Source organism: Megalopta genalis, chromosome 1 (assembly GCF_051020955.1).
Source record: "Megalopta genalis isolate 19385.01 chromosome 1, iyMegGena1_principal, whole genome shotgun sequence".
NCBI lineage: Eukaryota > Metazoa > Arthropoda > Insecta > Hymenoptera > Halictidae > Megalopta > Megalopta genalis.
In genome coordinates, this window is record NC_135013.1 from 24,148,920 (window position 1) to 24,173,398 (window position 24,479).

The 24,479-nt window shown below is 38.5% G+C and overlaps 1 protein-coding gene across 1 annotated transcript in view; it reads right to left on the reverse strand.

Moving 5' to 3' along the window:
• The window catches only part of Tpst (tyrosylprotein sulfotransferase), a 149,936-nt gene that overhangs the window by 111,897 nt on the left and 13,560 nt on the right, over nt 1-24,479 (reverse strand). The window contains exon 2 of the mRNA XM_076523707.1: nt 1,484-1,538. The gene's annotated coding sequence lies outside the window, so the exon portion shown is untranslated. The remainder of the gene's footprint in view (nt 1-1,483; nt 1,539-24,479) is intronic.

The window sequence follows — 24,479 nt, forward strand, 5'->3', positions numbered from 1 at the left end:
TTCTGACTTCTTCTGACTTTTCGCAACCTTCTCCAACTTCTTTCGATCTCTTGCGACCACTTTCAATCGCTTTCGACTTCTTTGGACCTCTTCCGACCTCTTTCAACCTCTTTCGTCCTTTTTTGACCTCTTTCGACCTATTCCGAACTCTTTTGATCCCTTTCGATCTCTTCCGACCTCTTCCAACCTCTTCCGACCTCCTTCGACCTCTTTCGACCTCTTCCGACCTCTTCCGATCTCTTCCGACTTCTTTGGACCTCTTCTGACCTCTTTCGACCTCTTTCGACCTCTTCCGACCTTTATCGGCCTCTTTCGACCTCTTCCGTCTTCTTCCGACCTCTTCTGACTTCTTCTGACTTCCTCCTACCTCTTCTGACTTCTTCTGACTTTTTCCGACCTTTCCCAACCTCTTTCGACCTCTTTCGATCTCTTTCGACCTCTTCCGATCTCTTCCAATCTCTTCCGACTTCTTTGGACCTCTTCCAACCTCTTCCGACTTCTTCCGACTTCTTCTGACCTCTTCTAACTTCTTCTGACTTTTCCCAACCTTTCCCAACCTCTTTCGACCTCTTGCGACCACTTTCAATCGCTTTCAACTTCTTTGGACCTCTTCCGACCTCTTTCAACCTCTTTCGTCCTTTTTTGACCTCTTTCGACCTATTCCTAACTCTTTTGATCCCTTTCGATCTCTTCCGATTTCTTCAGACCTCTTGCGATCTCTTTCGACCTCTTCCGACCTCCTTTGTCTCAGTTTCTGCTCTATACTCAGCTTTGCGACGATGTTGCATGATAATGCGCAAACCTACGCTGTGTCTTCTAAGTGTGGATCCTTATAAAAAAGAATTGAAAGCATTTGTTGCAAGAAAAACTGCTACTTTCGCGAACTTTGACATAACCTACCATCGCCGGTCAAATAACTGGTTTCACATTCTTTATTTCATAGTCGTTGAAGTGATGAAGCTGCTTCCATTAGAAATTGTTGAATTTATTTATTTATTCGGGCACACGCTATTAGAAGAATTGTGAAAAATTTCAAGAAATTCTATCCTGTAATTCTTACAAGGCTACACTTGTTAGTCGTTTTCAGAGTTCGGTAGGTATAGTGTTACATGTTAACAGCTCATAACAACGTCAACCGATTTCAATGCAATTTTCAGCATCCGTACGAGTTACCGAGATCCACAAAATTGCTTTTATTTAAATATTCGTTATAGGTTCGGATAAAAAAAGTTAGGAAAACATCATTTTTTAATTCTTTCATCGTACCAACCATGAGAAAATTGGAGACTGGTCGTGTCGATTGCTTTGGCAATTCTGGTAAAAATCTTTGTCTCTTACAATGATAGTATTATATAATAAACAATCAGTCAAGATTTATTTCTACCAGTAGTAGATACGACCGTCTGCATGAATTATACGAGCATCAAACCAGAGTGTCTCAACAAACGAAACAACGCATATTTTATAATTAAATTCTACGTACCTTTTCACGTAGAATCACCGCGCTCTTTGGTCTGCTTTGCTGGCCACAGGACAGCCTGAAACAGGTGTGTACCATTTTAATAGGAACATTCCTTTAGTTCACAAAAAGCATAATTTATCGCTGGCGAAAAATTCTTAACTCATAGACGCTTCGGATGAATTTATTCAACGTCGGTAAATAATGTGTATTCTTCTTCTAATATTAAGGTGAACATACATTGACGTACAATTTTCCTTTAGAAAATCATATTAGAATCCTCTCCAACGAGGAGTCATTTTTAACAAATTTGGTAATGTACATGTTATTTTGGAACGTGATATAATAATTTTTAATGGCGATTGAGAGTCACTACTCTACGGTGAAGGGTTAATATTATATACATATTAATATTATATACTAATATAATATTGATATTATATAATATTATAATATTATATTATATAATATTATAATATTATATTAATATTATATACTAATATAATATTGATATTATATAATATTATAATATTATATTAATATTATATTGTAAGAGGATACAATTTGAGTATTCAATATATCTACAATAAATATAACTATACACTTTTGCGCTGCCAGCGGACAAAGATGACACGTTCGAACCGCGAGATGACTCATGCGGCGAGAGATTAATGGCCAAAGTTTTTAATTCATCGTGACGATCTGTACGTGTCCTCCAGCTATCCGCTGATCACGCCGGAGGACGCTTTAGTTACAGTTTCGGTGGACAGTTTCGCGAGGACGATCAGTTTCTTCGCCGCGCGACCGGATATCTTTCGCTTGTCTCCGTATATCCGCGTTAATTCATCCCCGTGACAGAAGCCAATATCATGGAGGGTTAACAACGAATTGATCGCCGGGAGGAACGGCATCCGGCAGGCAGGGCCGGCTTCAGGGCTGGTCCCGAACACTTAACAGATCGGTCGAGCTTCATCAAAGTCGAGAGCGGGCAGCCGGGGGTATGTTTCCTTGCCAGCGCTGCAGAGTGCACATGACAAGTGTTAATATCTGGCTAGAGAGGGAAGCGAAATTTTCACCGGAAGCCCGGCATAAATCGTGCCGCGTGCTCGGGACGGTCTATTGTTTTTGCCGTTCCGCTTCCACGCCGTGAAAAAGACCCGCGTTTAAGCGTTCCGAGCGGATCCTGCGTCCCGGTCGCTATACTCCGGCTTGGGAAATACGATGGCGACTTTATGGGGTGGATCGGGATCCTCTGGACACTTTGGCGACGTCGGAAATGTGGAGGACTTTCGATGATACACCGAAGAAACGTTAGCCGGTCGATCGAGATTTCTGTCTCGTTCTCGTCCTGACGTCGAGCAATCCTGCTGCCGATACGTCGATTAAGCTTTCGTATGATCGCTACGATTAGAGGAACTATGCTTTTTAAGAGGGAGTCGCATGCGTGCGTTATTTAGCTAATTGTTGGCTCCTGTCTGTAAATGAATTCAATTTACACGCAGCAATTTTATGTCGTTTTGAGATCGAGGAAAAATGATCCTCAAAATTCGTTCCTCAAAAATGAGGACAGATGACCTTCGACGTGTCCAACCATCGTGCGACAATACGGAGGAAACACCTTGTATTACAACTTCTCTCTTTTTCAATCGCGTCGAATCTCTTGAACTCCGTTCGAAGCAAAACGGCGAAACAAGATTTACAAAACTCGTTTCCCACGAATGAAGACGAATAACTGTTGCCGCGTCCAACCGTCGCGCGACGTTACAGAGGAAACGCTGCTTATCACAACCTATTTCAAGTCGCGTCGAATCCCTGAAGCTTCGCTTGAAGTGAAACCAAATTTACAAAATTCCTTTTTCAGAAGAGAAAGACGGATAACTGTTGCTACATTCAACGGTCGCGCGACGATACGGAGGAAACGCCGCGTATCACAGCTCGCTTCCAGTCGGGTCGAATCGCGGGCGCTGCGTGTGAAGTGAAAGAGGGACAGAGGGTTCTGAAAAGCGGTTTCCCCAAGCGATTTCTTTCGCCGGAACTGGGCCGGAATGAGAACGGCACCAAACGGACCAAGCTGTTTATAATTACATTCGTTTCGAGGGCTCAAATTACCAGAGGAATTTCTAGTGGTTCTCGAGCGGTTCTCGTCGCGTTCACGGGGCACAGCCGGCCGCATTTTCGCGAATGAGCGATTGCCCTTTTCAGCGGCGCCGTCACCACGCCCTTTTCGCGTACCTTCAAACACTCGTCTTGGATGAAAGCGGCGCCGACCGCACTCTTGCGAATCCCGTTTGCCACGCGAGCCGAGGGCCGCGCTTCTTCCGGAACCATCGCCGGCTCGAAATTTCCGTTCGCGTTTTTCAATTTGCCACGGCGCGATGCTCGGCCCCTGAATCTCATCTCCAGCCAGCGGACTCCTTCTTTCCTGCGACGATCTCTTTGGCTTCTCTCGGACGTCCGAGTTACAGAAACATTAATCGAGAACGAAAATTGCGTTAGCAACTCGTTAAGCCGCCTTGCCCGGACCATTTTCTCATACTTTCTGAATTCGTTACGCCGTGAATTCGCGTCCTTTGGACGTTTTCGCGTGGTTTTTTCGACACGGCCGGATGAAAGCCGCCGGAAGCGACAATTTCTGACTTCGCAAGAATTACAATTGAAATCAGCCGCTTTGAAATTAGCGCTGTTGTCACTCGACCGAAAGTACGGTGCGGAGATGAATCTGCGAGGCACCATTCTTTTATGTACGGTTATATTCTTTGGAAAATGAAATTTGTCCCGCAATTCGTCCAGCGATTTTCACAAAAGTCTTTTGTGGTTACGAAAGAGCCCCGATAAAAGGTGTGCAGAAATGAGCGGATCTAGTTTTAAATGAATCCTCCATTTTATTTTATTTCCAGTTAGTGTATGAGATAATAAAAACATAGAAAATGTAACTTTTATTAGCAAATCAACTAGAAACACAATGTTGGAATCACGATAGGCTCTAAATAAAAAGTGCTAAAAGATGTGCTGATCTAATTCCGAATAAATCATTAATTCTATGTGCTGATCTAATTCCGAATAAATCATTAATTATATGTGCTGATCTAATTCCGAATAAATCATTAATTCTATTTTATTTCTTAGATAAGATACAAAATGATAAAAACATGGAAAATAAAACCTAGAATAAAAAATAAAATAGAAACAGGATGTTGGAGTCACGATAGACTGTGAATAAAAAGTGCTAAAAGATGTACTAATCCAATTGCAGATAAATGATTAATTCATTTGATTTTTTAACCAGTGTACAAAATAATACAAACATGGAAAATGAAACCTTTTAATAAGAAATAAAATAAAAACCGGATGCTGGAATCACGATCTCCAAATGAAAAGTGCAAAAAAATGTGCTAATCTAATTCCAGATAAATCATTAATTCTTTTTGATTTCTTAGCTAGTGCACAAAATCATACAAACATGGAAAATGAAACTTTTGCTATAAAATAAAATAAAAATACAATATTTCGGTATCTCCCGACCCTAGCATATCAATTAAGGATTGAAATAAAAGCTAAATGCGAGACACTTTTTTAAATGAATATTTTACAGCCGACTCCTTTCATTCGCGATCGCCTGAGACTTTGTAGAACTGCCGTAAAAGTCTTTACAATTTCGAAAACCGCAGAAAACTGTAATAATTCGTAACAACAGAAAAATATACCAATCTCACGGCTTCGTGTCACTGTCCGTTTTTACGACGACGAATGGCCCCGAATCCTTCGAAAAATCCTCGAACCAGCCGTAAGTTCGCCGGTTTTTCGGCGAAGTGCCATTCACCGGATTCCCGGTCGACGTTCCGCCGTGCATAAAATTCCGTTTCTGGATCGGGAACGGTAAAAATTTCGAGGGTTACGAACAGCGATTCTCAAGAGCCGCGCCAGAAAGCTCGCCTCTAATTTTTCTTCCCGTTGGAAGGGCACGATGAAAGAAAGGGCGAGAGGGCAGGAGGGAGGGAGGGTAGATTTGGAACGGCGTCCTTTCACGGGGCTGATATTCTTTCGACGTCCGCCCCGGAACCGGTAAAAAACCGGGGAACAAACGTTCGGATATATAACGAACAGTTTCGCTGGCTCGCCATCTTCGCGGAGCTTCTTTCCGAGTGGAATAATTAATCAACGATGGAATGCGCTCTGTTGCGTCACCGTTCCCGTTCTGGTTAACAAGCTTCTGAACTGCGACCGGTATTTATTTCGCTTGTTGTCCGAGGGAATAAGCTCGTCGTTACCAACGATTTTTATACCGATACATTATTTGGTACTTCAGGTGTTATGTTTTGTTATTTCAGTGCCGATTTTGTGGACGAATATCGAACCGAAGCTTCGTCATCGTTCTTTATACGATTTGAAATCGACGTAGGATTTTAACTTGCATTATTCATTTTTTCGTTGGAGAGGATAAGGCCGTCGTTGAAAACAATCCTTGTACTTGTACGGTATGGTAAAGAATAGCTGATCTGCTATCGATAGCGAATTGCAATTACGAAACGGCAGGGAGGAATCAGAGTAGAAAAGAAATGCCTCGTTAAAGAAGAAAGGTAACGGTGGGAATGCCGATCAATAATTAATTAAAATTGTACGACGGTAGAAGAAACAAGAATCGAAATGAAGCGCTCAGTTACAAAAGACTGGCGCAAAAAAAGCCGAAGGAAAGAATGGTCGACGGAGAACTATAATTAATTTACCTATTATGCTGGCTACATTTCTTCGCATTCTTCTTCTTGCTTTGTATTATACACGTATGCATACATACATGTATACATACATATGTGTATTTATACATGTGTGTGCTCATTTTGATATTTTCTCTTTTCTCTGTTTCTTTTTCCCTTTTCTCTTCGTGCGTACTCGTGCGATTGTAATATAAAATTACTTTATTTGTTATTACTTCTTCTGTAACAAAGGGTTTTCATACAAGAATACAAGGATAAATTATTATTATTGTTTAAAGAGAAGGCAGAACGTTTCACCGAGTACGAAACAAACGTCTGTCCTGAATAATTTTGTTCGTACTCGTGCGATTGTTATATAAAATTACTTTATTTGTTATTATTTCTTCTGTAACAAAGGGTTTTCATACCAGAATACAAGAATAAATTATTACTATTATTAATTAAGGAGAAGGCAGAACGTTTCACCGAGTACGAAACAAACGTTTGTCGTAAATAACTTTGTTCGTACTCGTGCGATTGTTATATAAAATCACTTTATTTGTTATTACTTCTTCTGTAATAAAGGGTTTTTATACCAGAATAAAAGAATAAATTATTACTATTATTAATTAAAGAGAAGGCAGAACGTTTCGCCGAGTACGAAACAAACGTTTGTCGTAAATATCTTTGTTCGTACTCGTGCGATTGTTATATAAAATTACTTTATTTGTCATTACTTCTTCTGTAATAAAGGGTTTTTATACCAGAATACAAGAATAAATTATTACTATTATTAATTAAAGAGAAGGCAGAACGTTTCGCCGAGTACGAAACAAACGTTTGTCGTAAATAACTTTGTTCGTACTCGTGCGATTGTTATATAAAATCACTTTATTTGTTATTACTTCTTCTGTAATAAAGGGTTCTTATACCAGAATTCGAGAATAAATTATTACTATTATTAATTAAGGAGAAGGCAGAACGTTTCGCCGAGTACGAAACAAACGTTTGTCGTAAATAACTTTGTTCGTACTCGTGCGATTGTTATATAAAATCACTTTATTTGTTATTACTTCTTCTGTAATAAAGGGTTCTTATACCAGAATTCGAGAATAAATTATTACTATTATTAATTAAAGAGAAGGCAGAACGTTTCACCGAATACGTCTGTCCTAAATAACTTTGTTCGTACTCGTGCGATTGTTATATAAAATCACACACATAATTTGTTATTACTTCTTCTCTAACAAAGGGTTTTTATACCAGAATACTTCTTCTGCAACAAAGGTTTTTTATACCAGAATACAAGAATAAATTATTATTATAAATTAAAGAGAAGACGGAACGTTTCACCGAGTGCGAAACAAACGTCTGTCCTAAATGATATTGTATCTCTTCCAGCACACGATTTTTTTTATCAGTCTCCCGAGATGGGACCGGTGTTCCCAAAAGTAGCTATGTAGGACAACTATGCCTATGAGATTTCTAAAATTACACGCAAGTGGCTCGGCGAGCATTCGCGACGTCTAATCTCGGCGTCTTCGCGTCTACAACATTCGACGAGCCTAAATCAACAGAAAACGATCCGAAGCGAGAAAAAAGAAAGGAAAAGCAGAGAAACGCAAAATTCGCTCAGTTCTTTGTCCAAGATCGTATAATTTGTTCCCTTCCCGAGATTACTCGAGATCCGACGCAACGCCGCGGCTCGGCGTGTTCGAAGTCATTCTCCCTTTCTGTTTCGCTTTTCGACTCCTTTCTCGTTCGTCTTTTGTCGACGAACCCTTTGATGTGTACCTCTCGGGGAATACACGTTGCGCGAGAGCGATTCCGCAGCAATTCCCGGCGAGTATCGATGACAGAGGATACAGAGACGCAGGGACACACGCGCGGAAACGCGAGTTGCGCCTACAAAGTAACAGGAACGGAGCTGCGTCGTTGTTCGTGTGCGATTTAATAGACTGCGAATCTTTGTGGAAAATAAAAACTTATTAACTGCGATCGCGCAAGAAACCGAAGTGAAATCAGAATTTATTTCTTCTTTTCCGTGTTTTAATAAACCGAAGGGAAAATAGCAATGCTATTAAATTGTTCTATTGTGCTTACATTTGGCTACTTTTTTTTCTAGTCGTTTTTTCTCATAAATGCATAAAATCCGCAAAGTCTGGCAATTAAACTGCGCGTTTACGTTATCGAATTGGAAGTCATTTGCTGGACGACGGTGCTGAGATTATTAGCAATTACCGAGGTTGTTTGGAACACCGCCATTTTCATTTGTTTTAATGAAAATCACAATATGACAAAGAATTCTAAGGAAGAAAATTGTAATATAACATTCGATGTTACGTGATCGAACATTTTCATTGTTGTGAAAATTGTGACAATCACGGCTATTTGTATTCGACCGATCGAATTTGTATCAAACATTTGCACGTTAGTTGTTTATATTTTCCGAGATGATTGAAAGTTAAGAAATAGATCGATCGCCAATTCCTAGTGTACATTATGATAAAGGTAACTGCAAGATTTCAAAGTGATCGGTTGATTAGATCTCGAGACATCTCGCACACCGTTTTTGAAAATACAGTTTCGAGAAAAACGCGTCTCGAAACGTAATTTCTGAAATGTTTTCTTTATTTCTCTAATCAGCCAATCCTGATCTACAGACTTCTCATTTTCAAAAATAATTTTGCACTGTATTTTTAAGATTTGAAACTACTATTTAAAACCAAAAAGAATGAATTCGTTGCGCACGGGTGACCGAAATACTACAAAAATCGTGCAACAGCTAAACATTTTTCACCTTCGAGTGTCACTCATTTAGGTTCATCTAAATTTCATGGCTTGTCATTCATCCACCGCGTTTCATTATTTCGATCTCACGCTTCGCGGTACGTTCGTACGTTTTTCAATCCGGGCCCGTTGTTTTTAAACAATCGACCGAATGATTCATCTAAAACTTGTCAGCGGACCGCAGTGTTTTATGGCGCGCAGTGCGATCTTCTTTATAAAATGCTCGGCCATCCGGATATATCTGGCGTTCGAATTTTATTTCGCACCCATTCCTTTACTGAATTTTATCGATAAAACAACAATTTTAACGCGCGCGCTTTTCTATCAATTCGCGCGGTTCGAAATATCACCTCGGTGATCAACGGCCCGCGACATGTATGCATTTTGTTTATACACCGGTGTTCGATTTTGCTTTGAAATTCTACAGAATATTTCTGCTTTCGTTGAAAAAACGTCGTGATTCATCTTACTCTTAGTCGATAATTAAGTTCCGTTCCCGTAATCCTGCCTCTCGCTTTCACATCCATTGATCGTTTCCGTTTTATTTCATTCTTCGGATTCGATACGACACTGAATTTTCGACACTGAATTTCTGGATAAAAACAAATGTATAGAAACCACGCGTAAAGGACTGTGCCATTTAAAATACATTCAATTATTTTTAACGTATATCATGTATTACAATATGTTACGATATTATATATTAGATAATTTTATATACATTGTATTATATGATATATTATGTAATTGCGTATACATTATATTATATAACTTTATTATGTTATATAATTTTGTTTAACATGTATAATTTATACATGTATATATGTATATTTTTATAATTTTATATTATAATATTATTATAATATAAAATTATAAATATAATTATAATATAAATATAAATATAATTATAAATATAATTCAGTATAGATAAAATTGTATAATATTATTATAATATATATATTTATATTATATTTATATATATATATATATATATATATATATATATATATATATATATTATAATAATATTATACAATTTTATTGTATTGTATAATATATATTATATTATATTATATTATATTGTATAATATAATATAATTGTGTTATATAATATAAATATATATATTATAATAATATTATACAATTTTATCTATACTGAATTATATCAATTACATAATAATATTATATAAATAATAAATATAGATAAATAAATATAAAAAATATATATAAATAAAATAAAATATATAAATAAATAAATATATGTAATATTATATAATTTTATATACGTTATATAATATTATATTATACCTCAATATCATAAATTCAATTATTTTTGGAAACCGCTGCTACGAAAACTCATACAGTACACGCTCAAAAAGCGCACTTCTGCAGTTCAATTACCGCGATTCAATCAAGCAGTCCTACATTAACTGTATCCATATCAGCATTCTAATTGTATCGGCAGCATGAATTCGTTGCTTACACAACACAAGTCGCAATAACTCTGCCATAACTCGGCAGCCTCGCGAACCGCGTTCCACGTACGCAGCCGCAGCGTCACGTTTCTAAACAGTCTATCAAAGCATAGCTCGGCAAGCTACCCTAAGTCTTCTAATAACTTAAGCCCCGCGGCGCGATCGGTCGCAGGGGGGTTCATCCCACCCGTATTACGTTCTCCGCGAATTTTCGGCTGCGGCGAAATACATATTTCGGAGAATTTAATCGCGGACTTCGGTTTTACCACGTTCGTACTCGGCTGACAGTTATAAACGAATTTTCCTTGAAATCTAAGGAGCTTAACCCTTTGCACTCGAATGGCGACTCTGGGGCGCCACTAAAAATTGGTGTGCTATTTTTCAAAATCATTCTAAGAGCATCGGACTCGTTTCTACTTGAAAAGAAACTATTAAAATTGCATTGTACTTGTCAGTAGGATCAATTTCATGTGCATAAGTCGCAATAAATTCTATAAAATAGAACTACCGTAGATCGGAAATCATGTTTTGGATTTCGAATTCGAATAGCTTCGATCGCAAAGGGTTAATATACGGCCGTGAAAGTATTAAAAAAAAGTTGTACTATAACATTTAACCCCTCAATGCACAATTTAAAAAAAAAAACCGACCAAAAAAAATCAATTTTTTTTATCTAAGAAAATACATATTTGGACCTTAATTTCAATAAATATGTAAAAAAAATGCAAAAATTACTAAAAATTCAATAAAAATAGTGGATAAATAATTATAGTGAATATTGAATCGCATTGTAGATCGTACTGTTTTTCAATTACCAGTTACTATTTTGAAGGGGAAGGAGGAGACGAAAAAAAGAACTGAAAGATATTTAATTTTACCTAAATTTGTAATAATATAATAATAATATTTATTAGCTGAAAAATATATAATAAACTAAAACTATTCAAAATTTTCTTTTGTATGGTAAATTTCAAAACAAGGTGCAGAGCACATAGCCCAACATTCCTTATTTCAACATTAGAAAACATACCTTTTATACACTAAAAATCCAATTTACTCTCTATAAAAATACACCATAAAACAAAAACGTTTTTATATGTTGACACTAATAATATTTGTAAAAAATAAAAAACAATTGTCTTTGAAGAAATTCACTTTGATAACGTCTACTTTACTTCACGACTTGCTCACGAATAATACACTAAATGTTCATAAGTGCCATCCTAAAAGTGCATATTTTATTCCTGAATAAGCAAAAAATAGAAAGAGATCGGAGATAACTGGAGAGTAGTAAATAAATTAGTCATAACAAAACTCACAAAAGTGCCAACGCTAATTAGATACGCAATAATGGATATAGATAGATAGAAACAATTACCAGGTCAGAGATGCTTATAAGTGTCACCCTAAAAGGCCATATTTTATAATCCCAAATAAACAAACTTTACAGCTTACAATACAGAATTACACGATGAATATCAATAAATTGAATGTTTTCCTTGGTTTTTATTAAGTTATTTTTACTGCCCGGATATATTCGAATCTGAACATTTTAGCGACATAAGTTGCGACGCCGACCGTATATATACGGGTCTGCACATTTTGGCCGGTTTTGCACGCCCGTGTTAATACGTTTCTGCGCGTTAAGGGGTTAATAAAATTTTATTGGAACAACATTTCGAACGAATACATCGAATAATCTTTCGAATAAATCGTTCGAATAACAGGTGCCTGTCGTTCAAGGTGTGTACCGGAAACGGAACAGTGGACGGAAAGGAGCGTAAGCGGACCGAAGAGGGTAGAAAAGTGGGGGTAGGAGCGTTGGTTGGGGTGTTTGTGCCGCTGCCGCGTCCCTTTTGTCACGGCCGCCGCGCCGGGAAAATGGTGACCGCGGGGCGGCATCTCGACGCATCGGAGCTCTCAATTTTTGTGAGTGCACGCCACCGTCCGCGGCGATTTTTATGATTCAATGCCCGGCACCGGACGACGAATAAAATTGCCCCGAGCCGTTACGCGGCGTCGTCCGGTTACGAAACCGCGGCGCGCGGCTCTTTTTGCGCGGCGCGCCCGAGCCATTCATCGGACGTGCACGATGCGATTGCTCGATTCATTTCCACGGGAAATTTCGATCGTTGTTTCGCAGAAATGTTTGCTCTGCTCGTTCTGCCGAAACCATTGTGAAATCGGTCCGACGAAAGCGTCCCACGTTTTACCGGCTCGACCATTTTCTCCGCTCGCGTTCCCATCGTTTTGGAAGTTGTAACGCGTCTTACTTTGTTTGTCCTCCTTTTCGGGACACATATGGAATACATTCGAGTCTTGACGCTTTATTTACGGGGCAACGAAAGCAGTTGTTTTTATATTTTATATATTTTATATATTTTATATATTTTTATATATTTTATATATTTTATATATTTTTATATATTTTATATATTTTTATATATTTTATATATTTTTATATATTTCTATATATTTTTATATATTTCTATATATTTTTATATATTTCTATATATTTTTATATATTTCTATATATTTTTATATATTTCTATATATTTTTATATATTTCTATATATTTTTATATATTTTATATATTTCATATATTTTATATATTTTTATATATTTTTATATATTTTATATATTTTATATATTTCATATATTTTATATATTTTATATATTTTATATATTTTATATATTTTTATATATTTTATATATTTTATAACACTTATATGCAATATAATAATTGACTCGAAGTGAAATATAATTAAGTTCGATTTATTTTCCTAAACTTCAGATGAGGTTTAAAAAACAAAACGGGTCAAAATATCCTGAGATTCCTATTCCGACATATTCATCAGATAGTATATTTTGATATTATGTAAACATTTTTTGCGAAAAGTTGCGGTCTTCAGAGTTATTTAACAAAATATGTAGCCATAAATCCATATATTCGAAACCCACATATGCGAAACAATCACTAAGAATCTTCAGGCACTAAGGCAAAATTAATGAAAAAGTCTTTCGGACGAAAGTTACTCAGTATTCGACTAACAATAAATTGTGTTAATGAAAATCTGCATAAAAGTTTTTATTCGATAAAAAATAGAGGTGACAACGATTTTTTAAAATGAGATCGTAATTTTTTTCTATGTAAATCGATGCGAGGATACAACGCATACATTGGATAAATAACTCGTACATGTGTCTTTATAATCTGAATAATCGTACGATGAACAATTCTGAAAAATTATTAATTAATTTAATTTATTTTTTATGAATTTATTAATTCGATTAATTTTGAGCTTAGTGCGTCGATCTTATTTTCGGGACTGTAAAGAAAAACTTCGCGAGTCACAATTTCGAAAAATTTAAGTCGATGCATTAATCACTGCAATAAAAGTGATTTATGAGCTTGTAATTTTGAAGCACTGTTAAGCAAGCGCGGCGCAAAAATTCGAAGAATCGAGAAAGTTAGAGCACTTTAAATGTGAACGATTCAAGAAGCAAAAACTTCCGACGCGTTTTTCTTGAAACTGCTGTCCCTTTTACGGCGGTCCGGGAAACTTCCGCTACGCTCGACTAATTAACTTGAAGTTTTGCATACGGGCCTCTAACGAGACTACGCATCACTCAGTGCAACGGTTTTTCAATCTAATATTTCCTATTTGTTACTTCCGAAGAGAGGAAGCAGACTTTTCTTGCAAGAAGCGTTATCTTTGTTGGTAAAAAATAATAAATAAATAACAAATTATAATAAGTAAGAAATAATGAATAAATCTTTTTTCGTTATTGTTAGTAATATAGCCTTTAATAAATGCGTCATGGTGAGTGTCTGCCACGAGATATCTCGTGGCGAATGGGTTAACCGTAGATTGTTACAATAATTTTCGCAAAACTGGCTGGTATATTGTGATCGGGAGAGGGCGAATCGATCTGTTAATAAAAAAAATTCCAGACTCTTCGTCAATATTTCTCTCTCAGCTAGCGTATAAAATGATAAAAAACCTGACGAGTTATACCGGTCATATGGGTTATACAGGGTGTCCTAAAATTGTGGTACGAGTTATACTGCACACAGTGAGGCGCTTATATGGGCGTTCGGAAAAAAATCATAACTTCTGAGCTAATCAATTTTCGACAAAAATGCTCTAATAATTTGTCAAAGAAAATACAAAAATGCATCGATTTGCATAGAAAAAAAACATGGTTTCATTTTTAAAAAAAACGTTGTCACCTTTATTTTTTATCGAATAAAAACTTTTATGCAGATTTTCATTAACACAATTTATTGTTAGTCGAATACTGAGTAACTTTCGTCCGAAAGACTTTTTCATTAATTTTGCCTTAGTGCCTGAAGATTCTTAGTGATTGTTTCGCATATGTGGGTTTCGAATATATGGATTTATGGCTACATATTTTGTTAAATAACTCTGAAGACCGCAACTTTTCGCAAAAAATACTAAATACATACATACACAAAAATACTATCTGATGAATATGTCTGAATAGGAATCTCAGGATATTTTGACCCGTTTTGTTTTTTAAACCTCATCTGAAGTTTAGGAAAATAAATCGAACTTAATTATATTTCACTTCGGGTCAATTATTATATTGCATATAAGTATTATAAAATTTATATAGATTAATTACAATCACATATAACACTTGACAATCATTTTCTATAAAGATTACTTCGTAAAGTGGCCTTTTGTTCATTACAAAATGTGAACAAGCTGCGCTGCGAACTAACGTACCATTCGGTCTTCCTAATCTCCTGCTCAATTGTTTGATTATTCTGTTCCCAAATACGATTATTTAGACATTGTAACACATCATACGCATAGTGACTTGTCTGAATTTCGCCTATTGAAGGCCTCACTGTGTGGCGAGGCGATTACATCGATGAGCACTCTGCCTCGTTTCCATCGGCCGCGCACGCTAAAGACGCGCGTCAGTCGCGTTATGCACCGGGAGACAATAACGTTTCCAGTAGTCGACGCGACGGTTCCATTTCGCTCGGATTTCCTCCGAACGCTATCCGGTTTATGATAATACACCTAGAGCGGAGAGTTTATCATTGCGGCGGCGGCGTGGAGGTGTTGAATATGCGAGCGAACGCCCCTTCGAATCGAGCAGTAAAAGTGCTCGTAAAGAAAGGCAGAGGCGTCGGTGGTGTATTTAACTGCGCGCGAAGCGGTTCAGATAAGTCAATGCTAACAATTTAAAGATTTCTGGTGCTTAATGCTCGACGGCGAACCACGGTCGCGCGCGTGACCGGGTCAATTTTGACACCTGCGGCTGTTTCACGTTTACTATAAAATATAACGAAATAATATGATATACTATGAGATATAAATTATCGCGGAGGGATAAAATATTAGGTTTTATGCATGCAAATTGAAGAGAACAATTTATGCATTATCGGATCGAACGCGAAAAGTTTTACGTTCTTTTATCGCACACGTTTTTTTCACAATTGTCACAAACGTTACTACGTTTACTTCGATTTTCCGCGTAAATAAAAGACAAGTTATTGATTTAAAGATTTCGGTGCTTAATGCTCGACGGCGAACCACGGCCGCGCGCGGTGACCGGGTCAATTTTGACACCTGCGGCTGTTTCACGTTTACTATAAAATATAACGAAATAATATGATATACTATGAAATATAAATTATCGCGGAGGGATAAAATATTAGGTTTTATGCATGCAAATTGAAGAGAACAATTTATGCATTATCGCATCGAACGCGAAAAGTTTTACGTTCTTTTATCGCACACGTTTTCTTCACAATTGTCACAAACGTTACTACGTTTACTTCGATTTTCCGCGTAAATAAAAAACAAGTTATTCATTTAAAATTCGATTAGAAAGCTTGATCGGTATATTCGTGATTTCTGCAAATATTAACACGTTTATGAATAACAATTTAAAATCGTTTGAAAACGATTAAACCGGTCTATCAACGATAAATACGTTGGTCGGGGCAAATTCTGCCAATCGATATGTTTTTCCTTTCATTTATTTCATGTAATATTCATCTACGTGTTTGTTCGCCGCGATGCAACGGAAGCGGTTAAAATTCGTAAAAATCGATGCTTGCTCCGCGTAAAAACGGGAACCTCTTTGCGTGGCCGTCGAGTCGGCGGAATTGCGTGGGTGGGCCAGTGTTTACGGAGAACGGGATACAGGTAACGCAGGTAAGCGGCGAGTTACATCGCGATTTTCCTGCATGCCTCGCAGAAACTGTATTTACATATTTCACGTATATTTCGCGGCAGAGGATTTAATAAAACCGGCGTTGCCTTGCGAGGTCCTCCATTCCGCAAAAATATTATTCCGCGGAAAGAGAGGTTCGACGAGATCATCCTCGATCGGCGGTGGCTGGGTCAAATTTGACCGAAGCGTCGAATGTTCACTGGAACGGAGATTCGAATGAAGGAATCTATTTCCGTCGAGTCCCGCGGTTCAGTCTGGATCTCCGAGGGGGAAATACATGCACACAGTTTTGATAGTTTATCTTCATTTCGTTCGTTTGTAATTTCTTAATTTTTATAGTTATATTATAATTATTAGGATCCTTGAATTACAAAATACATTTCTGTCCAGGTCCCATACTTTGAATTATTTTCTATAAAAATATGCGTTTGCATAAACGTCCGCAGTTTATTAATGGACAATTAGAATTGCAGGAATATGGATTTCGGTCAATGAGCGTAATTATATGCGACATCCGAGAGCACGCAGCAAGGATTAAAGAAACCGCGTTTCGCGTGGTTGACGGAGGAAAAGCAGAGCTCGCGGTGCCAAAAAATGTAGTGCCCGACGGCGACGCAACAGCCGATTCGTAAATATTTTCGTAGCCGATGAGCCGCGAGAATTATTTTGGCACCCCTCGGCCCGCAACCGGTGCATTTTCCTCTCTTTCTCTTTCTTTCTTTCTCTCTTCCTCTCTTCGCATTTCTCACTTGAGTATGCAAGACCGAGGGGGTGGTCCCGTCGCGTATCCACCCTCGCCTTTTGCGGCTGCAGCTCCAACGACTTTTTCCAGCGGACCGGAATCACCCGCTCAGATTTCATTCAATCTCCTACCTAACCAGCCCGAGAAAAGACATTTTTTTCTACGCTCGGCCCGGCGCGCATTGCATCGGTTTTACATTGTGACCGGTTCTATTACTTCGGCTTTGCCGGGCTCCCGTTCCACTCGGCTTCGCTCTGGGCACGCTCCGCTCGGCTCTGATCGGCTCCGTTCGGCTCCCGTTTCATTCAGGACACACTCCGCTAGGCTCCCGTTCTGCTCGGCTCCGGTCGGCTCTTGTCGGCGCTGCTCGGTTTCGCTCGGCTCTGCTCGGTTTCGCTCGGCTCTGCTCGGCTCCGTTCGGCACTATTCGGCTCCGCTCGGTTCCTATTCTGCTCCGCTCTTGTTCTGCTCTGGGCACACTCCGCTCGGCTCCGTTCGGCTCCCATTTCGCTCAGGGCGCACTCCGCTAGGCTCCCGTTCCGATCGGCTCCGTTCGGCTCCGGTCGACTCTGCTCGCCTCCTGTCGGCTCCGCTTAGCTGCGCTCGGCTCGGCTTCGCTCGGCTCTGCTCGGCTCCGTTCGGCTCTATTCGGCTCCGCTCTGCTCTTGTTCTGCTCTGAGCACGCTCCGGTCGGCTCTGTTCGGTTCTGTTCGACTCTGTTCGACTCTGCTCGGTTCCGCTCCACCGTGCCGCCATTTTTACGGCTCAGGGCGAATTCTATTATAGTATTATGCGCGGATGGCTTCCGGGGGTTAAATAACGCGCGCCTGGTCGATTGAAAGCTCTATGCCCGCCTCGGATATTCGAGGCGCGGCTTCCCTGGCTCGGATCGGTTGTTGATGTTAATTAAAATCGCCCTTTGATGCCCTTTGAACCGCGCGCCAGCTCGCTGACGTCAATTATTCCCCTATCGGTCTTCGCGGCGCAGATATTTTGTCAAATGATACGCGCTCTCTTTGCGAGACGCGGCGAGTTGGCAGAGCTGCGAGTCGTCGACGTGTTTTATTTTCCGTGAACGACGGATTGATATGAACGTCATAATTTCAAAGTTATGAAATGAATGTCATAACGTTAATATTACCAAGATCATAATGTTATTTCTATACGAAGGCGTAAAAAATACAGCTCTGTATTTTGTACGTATGCGGTCGTTGAAGGGTTAATAAGGAGCAATAAAAATAATTAAATAAAAATGAAAAGATCTTCTGTTCTATTATTATGGATAAATCACATGAAAATTGAAGACATATTCATTATGATTGGGCTCGTTGCGCACAAACATTCCCTCTAAATTCAAATTTCTCAAAAAAAAAATTCAAATTGTTAGATTTACAATAGATTTACAACTATTCGCAGCTGTCTTGAAATCGTAAAAGGTATTCGCGATACAAAGGTTGAATAAATTGTTGTAATAAATACCGTATCGACTTGTTTATAGAAAGTTGTTACGTTTTTCAGAGAAATTTCGTTTCGTAACGGTGTCAGAAAATTACTTCATTCATTATTATGCCGATAAGATACAGAGCTTCTACTAGCACAAAATTTCAATGCTACCGGAAAAATGTTAAAAAGTTGTTTCGTTTGTTTAAACATTAAAACGTTTTCCATGTTCTCGCGAAAGAACGAAACAACTGTTCGAACGAACCACGACGATATAATTAACATTTATTACAACACGATTACATAAATAAACGTCGGCGGCCCGGCGATTACAAGGTTCCCACGACTTAATGGTCTAAAGACAAAGCAATTAAGCACCCTGTAGTCCCTTCCGCGGACGAATATTTCCGGCAAAGTTCTTTGAATTTTCCCTTACACTTTTCATCCCGGATCGCGTAATTTCTAGAGTTTCGTCGGCCGCTTTCACCGCGCCCCCGTACCCACCGTTTAATTAACTTTAACAGCGATAACGAAGTGTCTGGCCGCGAACGCCTAACTGCAGTTGGACTATGATAATTCGCCCAGTCCTCTGTAACGGGGAAGAACGAGCCGCCCCGAGACTGTTATTTTCCAACTTAATCCTCGAACGTAGCTACTGACACACGTTGCTCTCGTCGCAGCTGCGATTATGGCTCTACTTAGCTTGTCAACAAACATCGCCTCGGGGATAAACGTTTCGCGGAGGTACGTATCTCCTCGGAGCAGTAACATTAACTTTTGGATATTAGTTGCGCGTTGTATGTTAATTAGCATATTCGGAACGTTCGGAATTATTTTAGCTTGTTATTAGGTCAGACATGCGGAAGATGGAGGGGGCATATTTTAAACATTTATCGGCGTAGCCGAGCAAATTGAGAGGCGGGTGTATGTGGAACGTACTACAAAATTCATGGGATCAAATAGGATTGGAAATAATAGAAAATCAATCGAAGAAGTGGTTCGAAAACGCGGTGGATATATCGAGGAAAAGAAAATTGAATTTTTATTTATATAATTAACGTTATTTTTACTATAACATAAAATATATATTAATAAAAAAATAAATAAAAAATAAATATATATATATTTTATGTTATTATATATTTTATACTTATTGTAAAAATACATATATTTTTATTATAACGTAAAATATATAAAAAATATATATATATTTTATATTTATTGTATGTATTATATATTTCATGTATTATTTTATTAATATATATTTTTTTAATATATATTAATATTTAATATTATATATATAATAAATAAAATATATATATTATATATATAATAAATAAAAAATATATATTTTATTATAATATAAAATACATATATTTTTATTATAACGTAAAAAATATATACCTATTTATTTATTATAATGCAAAATATATTTATTTTTATTATCGTGTCATCAAATGTCATAGCTTAGCATAATGAACTTTGAAATCAATACAAGAAATTATAACAATTTCCTATCGTTTCTCAAGTGTATTTAATTGTCCCCAAGTTTCCTGGCACTTTTGGACAACGGTGTACATTCATTCGGCCAGGTTTCGAAGCCTGAAAACAGTAGTCGCGAGCGGAAGTCTAACTTCGAGACACTTCAGAGCGACGCGCGAGGGTAACTTCTGTGCCCGGCGAACAAGTTGCACCGATCGCATTAAAACTGCGAGCGGTTCGATCGAGGTCCTCCTTTTGTCCGGCGATTTTTCACGTGCCCGGGAAACGACCCGGGGAAACAATCGATGTGCTCTCTCTCATCGAACAGACAGACCCGTGCAAACGAGACGACGGGTTTGGCTGGTCGCGCGCGGTCGGTTTCCCCAAATTGCGTCGGAATCGGAAGAATTCGGTCGCGAAACTGGCCGCAATAGAGAACGGGCTCTCTCTCTCTGTCTCTCTGTCGGCGAATTTCAATTTACGGAACTGGTCATTCACGCGTGCAGACAACGGATCGCTGCGGGGAGCGAGCGGAAAGCACGCGTTCGCAGTTCTGCCTAACTTTCCCGTTTAACGCGTGTTCGAATCATGGTTAATTCGCGCCGCGTTCGACGGGTCACTAATTTTTAAATTTACGATCGTTCAGATTCAAAGATACGTTTATAAAGTGTTTAGTCGATATACAGGGTGTCCCGTATCTTCCCGTACACACTTCGGCAGTGCGCTCTACGAGTCAAAATTAGAGCAAAATGTTACGCGACGAGAAGTCCAGAAATACTTTGTTCAGAATTTATGACAAAAATGCTGTATGTGATTTAGACGCTGCTAAATATATCTACAGCACTGGCAAGAAGTATTCGACCACCCTTTAAAACGCGGTAACTTTATTAGAATTGGATAAATGACTTCGATTTTTCTTCAATACTCATTTTGCTATTATTCGGAGCGAGAATAATAACAATTAACTTTAAATTATTTTAAATAATTTTATTATAATAATTTAATAATTAATATAAAATTTTAACATAATTAACTTTCTTATCTGAACAGAATTAAAAAATGATATTACGTAGATCTCGGTAACTTGCAGATATTCTGGTTAATTTAAAATAAAAAGAGGATAAAAAAACATAAAAAAAACTAAGAAACGTAAGTTTGAAAGATAGAATACAGGGTGTTCCACAATTATTTTAACAGCCGAAAATGAGAGGTAACTGAGGTCGTTTGAAGTAACTTTTTCCTTTGCGAAAATGCAATCTGCGGCTTTGTTTGCGAGTTATTAACGGAAAACACTGACCAATGAGAGGTGACGGCGCGAAGTTCGAGAGCCCGCAGCACGAGGCTTTGACAGATGGTCGGGACGGACTCGAGCCGCGTTCGAAGTATTGAACAAATCACGAAGCGAGAACTTTCTGGATTTTTTTTTTACTACGTAACAGTGATATTTTTAAGAAAAACGCTGTTCACCTTTACTTTAGATCGTTCATTATACAGGGTGTTCCAAAAATATCTCGCAATCCGGAAATGACGGGTTCCTCGGATCATTTGAAGTAACTTCTTCCTTTACAAAAATTTTCTCCGAGGCAGCGTTAACGAGTTATTAACGAAAAACAGTGACCAATAAGAATCGAGTACGGCTGACGCGAGGCGGCCCAGCCAACCAGCGCACGAAGCCTAGTTCCGCTCATTGGTTCGGTCGCCTCGCGCCAGCCGAGCTCGCCTCTCATTGGTCACTGTTTTTCGTTAATAACTCGTTTACGGTGCCTCGGAGAAAATTTTCGCAAAGGAAAAACTTGCTTCAAGTGACCTCAGGAACCTCCCATTTCCGGATTGCGAGACATTCTTGGGACGCCCTGTATATGTCCATGACGAGAAGTTAATTGTTAAAGGAAACATAAAGTGTTAGATAACAAACAAAGACGACGTTACAATTAGTGAAATGGCTTGAGAAGAAAAACTGTATCATGCTATTAAAAAAGAAAAAGTAGCGTAGAAACCGGTGTAAAGCGACGATTCCAATTTTGCAAGTCGCGAGCACCTTATCGACGAAAAACCGCAATAGCACGAAAAACAAATTTTCGTGAAAAAAAATAGAACGAACCGGCTGATATTCCGACAGAACGAGCATCGTTATAAGTTAATGCGGAGCGTGTAGCACGGCCAATTAGACCGCATTGAGCCCGGGGGAAAGCGATTCGCGGCTAAACTCTCTTTAACAATAAAGTTGTCAATGAAACATTGCGCGCTGATCCGCGCGGACGAATTTCGCGCTTAATTCGATCGAATTGGCCCGCCACGCCACCGTGAAACGGTCGCTTACGCCGCGGGAATAAACTTTCGTAATTTTCGCCAGCGATTACCAGCGGCCGCGCCTGCGCAACGCGGGTCTCTTCTGCCCCGTGGATGCGAGAGAGAGATCGCGTTTACGCGCGGGGAACAACGGTCGAAAACGCTCGCTGCCGGAGACATTAGGCGGACGCGGGCGGGCATCGTTCGAGCGATTGATTTCGAAACCAATTAAGGAAGTTAACGGCTCCGTCGTAACGACGTCAGCGCTACCCTTGCGTCAGCTTATCGGGCCGCCGACAGAAAGCTCGCGGAAAGGTAAACAAGCCGCGATTGAACCGGCTCGAGGATTAGTCGGATGAACCGGCGACGTCTGTGTCTGATAGCTCTATTCTACTTACCAAGATAAATACACGGCTGCGTCTATATAAGCTGATTCGAGGATCACGGCGCGGCGGCGCGGCGGTGTTTGATTACAACTGCTGCAGATTTTAATTCGACGCTGGTACGGCGGCGGGTCATGCTGATAAAAATATCATCGAGTAGGGTGAGTGCGGGTATTACCGCGGATTGTACCAAATACTGCGGTATTTTATAAAAGTAATAAAATCTATAGCACTTTTATAAGCGTGTAATCTTTTAAAAATGAATCTCATAATTTTTTATATGTTTAACCCTTTGCACTCGAAGCTATTTCAAGTGAAAATATAAAATCATTTTTCTAACTTACAGTATTTTTATTTTATATGAGAAAATGCATTTTATGCATATATGAAAATCGACTATTTTTCAAATGTAAACTTTGTTAATATCAAAATTATACTAAAAGGTGATATAACAAATATTAGTGGTGCCTCAGAGTCGCCACTCGAGTGCAAAGGGTTAATATTGATAATTTATGACATACAAGCAATAGCGATCGCATTTTCGCTGAGGAAAAAGTTACTTCAAATGACCTCGGGAATCCCCCATTTTCGGATTGCGAGACATTTTTGGGACACTGTGTATGCGCACGTATGGTTTCTTTACATTACCCTTTTTAGTGAAATTTGTGCCTTCAGAGATCCAATATTTTGAGAAAAGTAAATATTCAAGCTAAAGAATAATAGGTGTAGCTCAAGTTGTCAATTTATTTTCTCTATCAAACTTCGCCTTCGTTGAGAAATCTGGTTATTATATCTGATTATTTATCATTTTATTTAGAGCAGCTTTTTGTCACGTATCTTCTCGGGTACGCTTTCTCGATACGTTAGTTTTTCTATGAACGTCAATACAAGATGAGTTAAATTGTAATTAATTGCCGGAAACTAGTTCGTCCGAATATCAATAGCAGCTGGTTTATTTTGCTCAGATTTATTGCAGAATTCCATTTCGATGGCTTTTGGTTAAAATCGAAGAGGACACTAAAATTGTAATTTCTATTTTGGCTGTTTCTTTCAGAATTGTATTTTGGACACTTTAGGATTAAAACGGTAGAGGATGCTAACCCTTCGCACTCGAAGCTATTTTAACCGTAAATCTAAAATAATTTTTCTAACTCATAACCATTCTCATTTTATATGACAAAGTGCATTTTATGCATATGAAATTCTATATTGTGACTCGCGCAACAGTTACACTTTTAACAATTTTTTTCAATCTGAACTTTATTCATATGAAATTTATCTTAGAGCGCGATATATCAAATTTTAGCGGTGTCTCAGAGTCGCCACTCGAGTGCGAACAGCTAATATTCTAATTCGAATTTGATTTAAACGTTCGCACGTAAATGATCGAACATCTTCCGGCTTATCTCTATTGTCATCTTCATCGTTCGAAGAATAACAAGCTACTCTGTCGTCTTGTCAGCTGGAATAAAACCTGGTTCTTCAACAATGTCATCCGCGATTCGGATC